At 39.0% G+C, this 11,027-nt stretch overlaps 1 non-coding gene across 1 annotated transcript; it reads left to right on the top strand.

Annotated features, from left to right (window-relative positions):
• The first annotated feature begins 253 nt into the window (after positions 1–253).
• LOC122914814 lies at positions 254–357 on the top strand. The gene has a single exon (XR_006385887.1). It is a non-coding gene; the product is annotated as a U6 spliceosomal RNA (small nuclear RNA).
• Positions 358–11,027: the final 10,670 nt, after the last annotated feature.

Here is an 11,027-nt window from a genome sequence, read left to right as displayed (position 1 = left end):
CAGACAGAGATCACAAGCAGGCAGAGGCAGGCGCAGAGAGAGAGAGGGAAACAGGCTACCTGCTGAGCAGAGAGCCCGATATGGGACTCGATCCCAGGACCCTGAGATCATGACCTGAGACAAAGGCAGAGGCTAAACCCACTGAGCCACCAAGATGCCCTGTTTTAGAATTTTTAATAAAACTCTAGACATATATAGTTCAAGGAAAATATGATTAATGCATACTTTATAGAATAAACTAAAATATTATTTAGTGTTCATTGGCAGCTCACATACTAAAACTGGACCGATGCAGAGAAGATTAGCATAATCCCTGTGCAGGCTGACATGAAAACTCATGCAGTGTTCCATATTTTAATAAATAAATAAATAGATAAATAATAAAAGACTTGTGGTTGAAGACTCCAACATCTCTTAAATGATTATTTAATGAGAAAAATTCTGAATTTCTCCCCAAAGCTTCCATTCCCTAATACACAGCCTCTTGTTGGAGAAAGTACTTTGAGTCAGGACCTTGCAGTTTGACAGAAAGACATGAATCCTGGTTTTAGGCACACACTATCTATAAGCTGTCTTCAAAGTTATTTGAGTTTTTCCAAGCCTCGATATTTTCCATTTGTAAACTGGCAATTCTAACTCACAGGTTTGTTGTGAAATGTAGGTAACGTGGTGTTTATGAAAGCATCCATGACCAAGTCTGGTATATAAGGAGTGCACAATAAAAACTTCATTTTCTTTTTTTATCCCCTTTTTCTCTTTTATTTTAAGGTTATACTCAAGGTATGAGAGTAGCAGTGATTTTGAAGAATTTTCATTGTATAGTTCTTAGTGAGCAGGTACTTCTTGAGAGTATGCCCAGTAATCAATAACATTGTGTTGAAATTAGTGTTTTTCCATGATACCAAAACCAAATTTTGGAAGATTCTTTCAGGTAAGCCCTTTCCTTGGAAAATTCCCATTCCCTCATTTGCAGCGGCCAAGTGCTATTTACCCCAAGACGAACACCTTTCAAATTATTTTCAATGTTAATAAATGATTTTCATTCATTTCCTGTTTTCGTCTGTTCACCAACCTGCCAGCAGTAGTCACATGCTGACCTTAAAATAACTTTACTGGTAAACCACTGATTCTGATTATTAGTCGGATGTCTGTAATTGTGTTACATGGTCAACCCAGTTGGAAATGAACAGAAATGCCTCCCAACATCTAGCTGTGTGAATTGGAGAACGCAAGTAAAGAATAGGTTTAGAAGGACCTGAAAAGAAGGGTATCATAAAACTTGAAAAGATGAGCTCAAGTTTGGTGAGAATAGAAGGCTCTGTTTTACTCTTGTCATATTCTCCAGAGTGGCTGGCACACGGCAAGCACAGAATAGGAGTTAATAAGTACATCTGGGTTGAGAGGATGCCAGGAAGGGAGCAAGTGTTATCGTTCTCCAAATTCAATTTTGCTCCAATATTTTTTTTTTCAAGAACCTTCCTATTTTTGGTAATTTTCACCATCTGGGTTTTTTTTTCCTTCACCTGTCAAAATTCTCTTTGTATTTCTTACTCTACCTAGTGACAAAGCTGGCCTTACGAGAGTTCAGGAAATGTTTGTTGAATGAACAAAAGGTACAGAAGATCTTCTACAAAAGATACAAGAAGCTAAACTTGGAATGTTTTGAAAGAGAGAGATTGAGAGGGTGAGAGAGAAGGATGGAATGCCTGCCTTCGTGTGTGGATACTTACATGTGTGATTTTAAATTTCTCCTTTGCAAGGTGAGACACCAGATCACTGTTGAACTAAGATGTATACTCATTATTCATAGCTTTCTGATGTTGAAACTTAATTAAGAAAATTCTACAAAGCATTCAAATCTGGTTCCTCAACAGTGATTTTGATGACTTGAGTTGTGGGGTTTTTTTCATCCTTATTGCTTTCAGATATACATAAATCTTTTCTCTCTCCATTTTCCCCATGTGTGTGAAATGTGATACTTTTCAGTATTCTTGGGCTCTTTTGGAATCCAGACTTTTCACTTCCTCCACATCTGCTACGAAACTGAATATTGATTAATGTGACCCACAAACCTAACTGGTTAATTGGGGCCAATGACCAGTTCCTATTCTTAGATTTTTTTTTTAAGAGTTTCTATCATCTTGTCCATCTCTCTCTTCACTGTGCTTTGTTGTTGTTGTTGTTAATGAAAAGATTAAAGGAAAATTATATCAACAGTAAACTTCTCAAACACATATGAGGCATAAATTCCAAGCCTTTTGACCAACATTAACCCAGACTATCTCACTAACTTTAAGACAAAAATGTTTCTAACCTTTCCACTTTTGCCCTATAAAAATTAGAGAAACATGAAAACATATAATACCTAAACACCTCCAGAAGGTAGTGCCCATTTCTTTGAAAGTCTCACATATGACAGAGAATAATTAGTAATAAAATAGAGCTATCACTCAGTGATTCCATAGGACAAAAATACACTTGAGAAAAAAACTGTAACCTTCAAGGGTCTGATATTCTGATTTAGACTGGTAAAAAGATGGTATCAGGGTAGATGCCAAGAGGACTGGGAGACCAATTCAGGTCATATTATTACTTCCAAGCAGAGTAGGATAAACAGAGTCCTTGGTTACAAAATCCCAAGGGGTGCTGTTTACATAGAATACAATGAAACCCTCCATAGTTTGTACAACATAGAGACCTGAATGTATGCAAGCAAATGAGCAGAGGCTTCCTCTAAAGTAGCCACTACCATAGAAAGCTGTAGTCCCAAATGTCACCTTGTTAAACTTTGGAATTACCTTAAAGGTCTGTGTTATGTTCTTTGGAATATCCTTAATAACTGCAAATAATCCTTCAATGGTGGACTTGACATTTGTAAATATTAAAAATCTTTAGGTACCAAATCTCAAATAAATCATAGAACCCGACAAATGTCACTTTTTTGGTTAAAAAAAAAAAAGAATTTTGAGGCATTTAGATATAATTTTTCCATGTGACTGAACTGATTCTAAATGTTTTTTCCCAAGCAGACAGAAGAAGGTTAGGAGCAAAGGAAGCCTCAATAAAATAAGCATGTGGCCTCCTAATGGCATAATTTTGAGGATAGCAATGTTAATTTGGTTATATTTTTTTCTAAGTCTTGTTTTGTTAATATTACATACAATATCTAGTTTGAGTGTCCATATTGGTCCTTGCTCTTCTCAGAGATGAAATGAGAAAAATATACTCTAAGGAGACTGTTTCAGAGAATGTGTACATTACAAAAAAAAATGTTCTGGAGATTTCAAATAACAATCCAGAGAACTTCTGTCTTGAGACAAAAGACTTGATCCCCTATGCTGACCCTCTTACATGTTTATCAACACTATGTGAGACAATTCAATATAACCAATTCAATTCACAGAAGGGATTACGAAAGGGAGCAATTAAAGAGTTAACATGATTCCTAAGCAAGTTGCATTTTACACTTCACCTGTTGATTACAGAGCAGCAATTCTGCACAAGATTTCCAATTTTGTGCAAAATAATCCATCAACCAACCTTTTCCTCTTGACCTTTTAGGTTTCATAATGAACCCAAGGACTAATAAGGATGAACATGTTAGACTTCCCCCCAAACCAGAATAGCACCTCTGCTTTAGAAGGAAAAACCACAAACTCAGAAAATAAAATCAGTCTTTGCATACAGCACAATTATTTCTACCAACTGAGAAGCCTCCTTACTTCCCATTTGCTTCTATTGCAGGTAGAATCTATTAAGGTTAATCAGAACCCCCGGGGGATGGAGTGGGTAGGGTACATGTGTCTGTCTTGTGTTGGCCTGTTATTGTTAATGGTGCTCACAGGACCATGGGAGGCAGTGCTGAGTGATCCCTTTTATGTCTAGACAGATATTCATAATGAAATAGACATCTGGCTCTTGAAGTTAACTTCTTAGACTGGAAGTATTTTGGTTTACAAAGGCCCAAATAAGAATGGATGACATTGTCTTGGGTGAAGCCATAGAGACTAGGAGGAAAAACGAGCAGGGAATAGGGAGAGGGTAAGGAGATCTCCTGCTGAAAGTTAAAATGACACCTATGGCAGAGTAGTGACTATAATAAGAATCTTGTGTGTTAAATCATATTGACCTGGAAAGCATTCTTCAATCCAACTTTCCCAGACACCAAATAACCTGCCTTGATCTTCTTAATGCCCCCGAATGATTATGAGTTTGCCTAATGGCTTGTTTTTCTTTGGCATTCTTAGGACACTTGATTTTAGCTGAAGTTAGAGCAAGGCTCTGGAGGTTCACATTACACAGCTTCCATGACAATTTTATGAGTTTCATCATAAGCAACGCTAGTTGGACAAAGAATGGGCTCTTTTTTTTTTTTCCATGTCCCCCTTCCCAATTTTCCATACTGTGGAATGACATTTGAAAGGAATTTCTCATGACTAATCCATTAATGGATTAGTCTATCTGTTAATGAAAGTGCATCATCTATTGGATGGCCAAATTTAATGTCTCTGCATTATCTAGAAATGAGGTTGTAATAAAATAGAACAAGTTGAAATAGAATGTGATGAAGAAATACTTTCTAAAAACTCCTTTCTTTTTTTTTTTTTCTGTTTTCCTCCCCCCTTTTAAGCATTACCATCATCTGCCTGCCAGGTGGAACTTATTTGGATAATAGAGCACAGATGTACCTTGTTGTGCTCAACAGATGAATTCCTGAAAAGCTGCATTTGATAGAAATTTTATAAATTAAATCATATTTTCCTGTAGACTTGCATTATAGTAACAGAAGCCATTATCCACATTTGACTGATCTTCAATTGGCAGAGGCCTCACACTTGGGCTTCAGGTTTCTCAGCCAAATCTCTTATGTCAAACAGTTAATGATCTGGAAATAATAAGCACTTATGTGAGCTAGGGGAGCACTATACTTAGAGGAAATGTGATTGCAGTCCTCTAAAAGTAAAGAATCTTTATTTCATGAAGTGAATTTTTACTCATGGAATCTTAGACTCTCAGGAACATTACAGATGATGCAGTGCAAGCCTCTCTTTCTTGCAGAAGAGGAAACTGAGGCCATGGGTGTTTATTCATCTGTGACGGTGTGCAACAATATATGGAGAATCACATTTTGACTTTGGCAACCTTAAATTCAAATGTTCTCTTCCCAGTCTACTAGCTGTTTGGCTTTGGGAAAGCTATCAGAACTTGCCTATCTTAGAACTTGCCTATCAACTTGCCTTCATCTTTTTTTTTTTTAAAGATTTTATTTATTTATTTGACAGACAGAAATCACAAGTAGGCAGAGAGGCAGGCAGAGAGAGAGGAGGAAGCAGGCTCGCCACTGAGCACAGAGCCTGATGTTGGGCTCGATCCCAGGACCCTGAGATCATGACCTGAGCTCAAGGCAGAGGCTTTAAACCACTGAGCCACCCAGGTGTCCCAGTTCCTTCATCTTTATGACATAGATGGTATTAACCACCTTAAAGCGTTGTTGTTAAAATTAAATTAGGTAGTGTGTATAAAGGGATAACATAGTGCCTGGAACACAGTAAAACCCGGATGAATGTTTGTCTTCTCATTTCCATTTTTTGGATTTTTTTTAAATGATCAGGTTTTTTTAAAAAAATGCATTTCTTTTGAAATTGTAGTGATAGTAATGCTTGTTACTAGAACTTAAAGAAAGTTAAAGAATATAGAATAAAAATCAAATAATCCCTTCCCCATACCACAAACCCCTTTCCCCAAACCTCTTTCTAAACAAAAATACTGTAAACAGTCTGGTTTGCTTTGTATCCTTCCAGATTTTTTTTTTTTAGGTGAAGCACATCCTATATTAACATCATTTTGAGAAACTTCAAAAAGTCTTTGTATCAGTCTATTGCCATAGAAATGCTGTGTAACAGAACAACCGCAAAATCTCAGTGACATGCAACCTTTAGTATTTATTTCTGACTCCTACTTCTGAGGATCAGCTGTGTGATTCTGCTGATGTTAAGTGCACTTGTCCAGCTGGATACTTAGCAGGAAGTTCCTGCCCAAGACTGCTCTAGAGGCGCTGGTTGGCTATGGTTTCAGTTCTAGTCTATTGCATCTGTTTCTCATTCTTGTGAGACCATCAGGGCATATGGCGCAAGTTCTTCTCAGGCAGAGGTTGGAAGGTCTCTGAGAGATGAGTGGAAACTAGTGCTGTCTCCTGAGGACAATTTCCCAATGGGCTCACTTTTACTCAGCATAAATTCCATTAGCCAAGGCAAGTCATCTGGTCAACCTCACCAAAAGTAAGAAGGGAAGTAACTCCATTCCTAGAGAAAAAAAGCTACCAAGTCACATGGCAAACAGCATGACCAGAGGAAAGAGTGAACAGTAGGAAACAACAGTGCAGTCCTCTACAGTCATAGCAAGGGCAAATCCATTTGAAAACAGAACATATAACTCTTGTTCCTAGAGCTCAAGTGTATGAACTCCTAGTGGGCAAGGACCATGATTGTTTTGTTCCTTGTTCTACTCCTGTCAAATTTGGAGATTGGCGGTGGCAGGGGTGGGTGGGTGGGTGGGGGAATTGGTATTGAGTAACTATTTGTTGAATGAAGATAGAGAATTCTGGTCCAGGAGAGTCCAGGAAACAAAACCATGAATACTAACCTCAAATGTGTTTGTGAAGCTCTCTCTTTTCCTTCAGACATTAATACCACTTATCAAAATGGGAAGCTGGCAGCCAGTATTTAGAGCAGGCCAGAGGTTCTGCAGAAGGCCCTCTGTCAGTCAGCACAATTTTTATGCCAGTATAAACCTTTGCTTAATTGCTCTGGCCTGACCATCTAAGAATGAATGACAAGCCATCAGTAACATGTGGAAATATAGAATGAACACACAGCTTGCCTTTAAATGTCAGCAGCATGGCTATGGTGTTGGCCTAAAATTTAGATATGGTTCCAACCCAATTGTCCTTCATAATTTGTTGTGTTAACAGACAGAAACAGTAAAGGGAACATTGTGGGGTCACCTGAAGGGTGACCAGCCCACTGAGGCTGTGGAAAGGACTTGTTTCTGAGCAGGGAGGAAGGGAGGCTGGTGGGGAAGGCTGGAAGCTGGTGCCTTGCCTCTAGCACTTGGTGTTGGGATCCCAGGGAACCGCCTTCATCCTCTTCCATTCCTCTCCCCCACTCCCCTCAGGTTTACCTCAGGGCCATCCAGTCCTCTTTGTGTGTTATTTCACATTATCTTTCAGATAATCATAGTGTATTTATATAATTAGCCTAATTGTGGGTAATTGTGTGCTGGCACTGTGTAATTATGAAACCTTGCCTCCAACACTGTGGCACAATCTGTAGGCAAGAGACACTGTACATGCAAAGCAACCACTTGATCCTTCTTCTCGTTCAGGGACTTTTTTCCTTTCAGGGTGCCAGAAAGGAAGAGCAGACCTCTTTATAAACCTATTATCTGCAAGACAAGGTCCCTGACAAGTACTTCTCAGAGTTTTGGCACTGGACTGGAAGTCAAAACCATGTGTATGGGCGATGTTATGTTGTCTCTGGAACTGGCAAAGCTTTCCTTCCTACACAGAAGGAAAAGGGTCAAATTGCAATCTTGGGGCTGATGCCCTCACCCAGGGCAGTCTCATTGAAGGTGATTTTGAACTAAGGCTTTTTATGTATGTATTAAGCCATTCTTAATATAGGCTAATTAGCATGAGTTTGAAGATGATGAGAGGGTCCGTCCTCTCCCAGAACATGTCTGGTATCAGTGCCCACAAATGCTATTGTCTAGACGTCATACTGGCCATAGTAACAACTCTGTGTCGAGTGTTTAAAATCTGCCAGGCCAAGCACTATGCTGAACATTGGCATGTATTATCTTATGGAACCTTAATACTACTCTTGAAGGTTTGGTGCTATTGTTATTCTCATTTTACGGATGGGGATGATGAGGTTCCAAAAGGTTAAGCAAATTGACCAAAGTCCCACAGCCAGTGGGTATCTTCACAAGCATTTGCATCTACATTCTCTTGAGCCCAAAGTCCTTTCTCACACCATGCTTTGGGATGGAGGCTTATCCACCTGTGCACATCTATTTTTAATATTTACTCACATGCTTACTTTACTTGGCTGCTTGCAAGGTGGTTGGGGATGGAGGACTGGTGTGAGTGGAGGCAGGGATCACATTGAGAGGACACACAGGTCCTGGTGAGCACTGGGTAGCAACTGGGGGAAAGGATGAAAACGAAGCTTTCAAGGAGAAGATAATGCAGGTTGAAGAAAATCAGTTATACCAGCAGCCAGACTTGGTGTTGTGTGTACAAGACTGAACCATAAGCTTCCCCAGAAAGTCTTCTTCACTGGGGCAGCACACTTCAATCTCTATCACCAACTGTCGGAAAACTCCTGGAACTCCAAGAGATATCAATGGATATTAGTTAAATAAACAAGACTCCCGGGTGGAGGGTAGAGTAACAAAATCAGATGATCGCAGGGTCCAAGTGGTTATGAAAGTGAATGATGCTGGCCAGACCAAAGACAAACAAATAGCACAAAGTAACAAATCTGATTGGGATGAAGTCCCAGAGGGTATGTGTGACTTTCCAAAAGTCACAAACCTAGTGAGTAGCAGAATTATTAATAGCACCTGGGTCTCCTGATCTTCTGTCCAGTATTTTTTTTTCCATTACCACTGCTATTTAAGCTCACAGATGTGTATTTCTTCCATCCACCATCACAGATCTGTCGAATTTAATGCACTGCTTTCATTTTACTATGGGGAAACCAAGCCCCAGAGAAGGAAAGTGGCTTGCCTAGGATCATATAGGAAATAAGTGGCACAACGAGGCTTCCTGGCTATCAGCCTAAGGCTCTTTCTATTAATCATGGGGTCTCATATGTACCCAGAAAGTACTCTGACTTTGGGGGCAGCTGAAACCCTGTGAGAATTCATGCGGCTGTTTTTCTGCCTATAAATCGGGAATTTTTTATTACAACAGGGGAAGTAAAATACTGTTAACCCAAAAGTTATATTTATATTGAGGACGGCTGCTTCATAGCATCAGAGAATGTTAGATTTGGAAGGGCCTTCGGAGAGCAAAAGATCTGCCACCCTCATATTATAGATGAGGAAAGTGAAGTTTTTTTGTTTGGAATTAATGAGGAATATTTTTGTCATTTACGTAATGGTCCTTCAATGCCATTCAGAAACTAGAGAGGATGAGACAAAGAACAGAAGCCTAGAAGACAGAAGCTCCTCTTCATCCCCTGCAATGAAGTCCTTTTTACTCACCAAAGCCCTTTTCTTCTGGAGCACTTAGGGGAGAGTAATCACCAAGGAACAAAGCTTCCAAAAGTAATGCTAACAGGAGTAGATGATGCCCACTGTCTTTGTTCCTGTGTATAGAGGCAAAGAGCTTGTCCTCATAGAGGATGTTCTTCAATGCTTAAGAGAAGGTAATCATTCCAGGAAGGCAGAGCCTTGAGCTACACTTTGAGAAGAAAATTAGAGAAGGAGGCAAATTAGTAGCAAGTGCTTCTACAAGCCCTCTGCATTATAAAATGGTCAGCTGAGAATCTTGAATGGTAAGACCTGCACTAAAAACTCAGGAGCCCATGGGCCAGAAGGTATAAAAAAGAAGGAAATTGAGAGTATTTGTCTTCATCCCATTGTAAGATTCAGTGATTTTAGCACTATCAGCTTTTCTTTCTTTTTTTTTTTTCAAGAGAAGCTAAACATCTGACTTTTAAAAATTAAGACCTAATTACATTTTAAAAAATGCAGGGTAGGGCAAAAACCAAAATGAAATCCCATACCTGAGGTCAGAGTTGGCTGCTGGCTTGCCGTCTTAGAATCTCGGTTTTAGAGCTTAGCTGAGCTTACCAACCAGAGCAGAGGTGGAGTCCTGGAGGCCTAAGATGGGACAACAGAGCGAGATGTGGGGGAAGTTCACTTGAAGCTTCCGTAGACAGACAAACTGTTTTGAAGATGCAACTCTTCTTTCTTCTTTCCTTCCAGTAAGAAAATATAGTATCTGTGCTGGAGATGGTGTTATTATACAGAAAGGGCCCTAGCTTAGAAGACAGGAATAATGGTCTTAATGCTTCCAGGCTTTGCTTGATGAGCTTCGGTAAATCATTCCTCTCTCTGACACTCTAGTCCATAAAGTGAGGCCCTTCTGGGGCCCCTGGCTGGCTCAGTTTGTTAAACCTCTCACTCTTGATTTTGGCTCAGGTCATGATCTCAAGATTGTGAGATCAAGCCCCAGGTCACTTAAAATTCTCTTCCTCTCCTTCTGCCCCTCTTGCACCCTTCTCTCTTTCCTTCTCTAAAAAAAAAATAATAATAAAAATAAAAAACTTAAAAAAATAATGAGGCCCTTTATCCCGCCTTAATTGCCTAACAAGTTTATTGGAGATCAAATCAGATAATGCTATAAAAGAACCTGGTAACCTATAACATGCTATACAAACAAAAGAGAGCCTTAAAAGTCTGTGAATTAGCTTTTTATATGAGAAAATGGGGATACAATGAAAACACAGATTTTGCATCAGATAAAGCATGTGTTCAAATTCTGGATTCCCCACCACCAGCTATACTGTCTTGAGCAATGTTTCTGTGTTTGAAGCTCAGTTTTCTCAACAAAATGGGATAATAGTGTTTTTCTATATAATGCTTTTATGAGCATTAAATGACACTATATATGTAAATAATAAACATAGTATATCAGTGGGTGTTTGATAAACATTACTTCCTTTCTAAATATATAATTAGAATTCACTCACTGAATGAGTTAACTAAAGGGTAAAGGTATTTACTGGAACCCATGCGTTGGAATATTTTTTGCTTTAAGTGTCCGAGAGTAATTCTTGAATGATTTACCTCTGGTTTGTGAATGTATATAATCATCAATAAATATCCATCAACAACAACAACAACAAAAAAGAATTCACTGACTGATTGACTGATAAAGGCATAGCTTTATAAAAGAGAATTGGTCGTTAGTAACTTACCCTATTCTGAAAGGACATGATGTTGAACAAAAAAAA

This window comes from Neovison vison, chromosome 7 (genome assembly GCF_020171115.1).
Source record: "Neovison vison isolate M4711 chromosome 7, ASM_NN_V1, whole genome shotgun sequence".
In the NCBI taxonomy this organism is placed as follows: domain Eukaryota; kingdom Metazoa; phylum Chordata; class Mammalia; order Carnivora; family Mustelidae; genus Neogale; species Neogale vison.
This window is presented reverse-complemented; position numbering and strand designations above follow the sequence as displayed.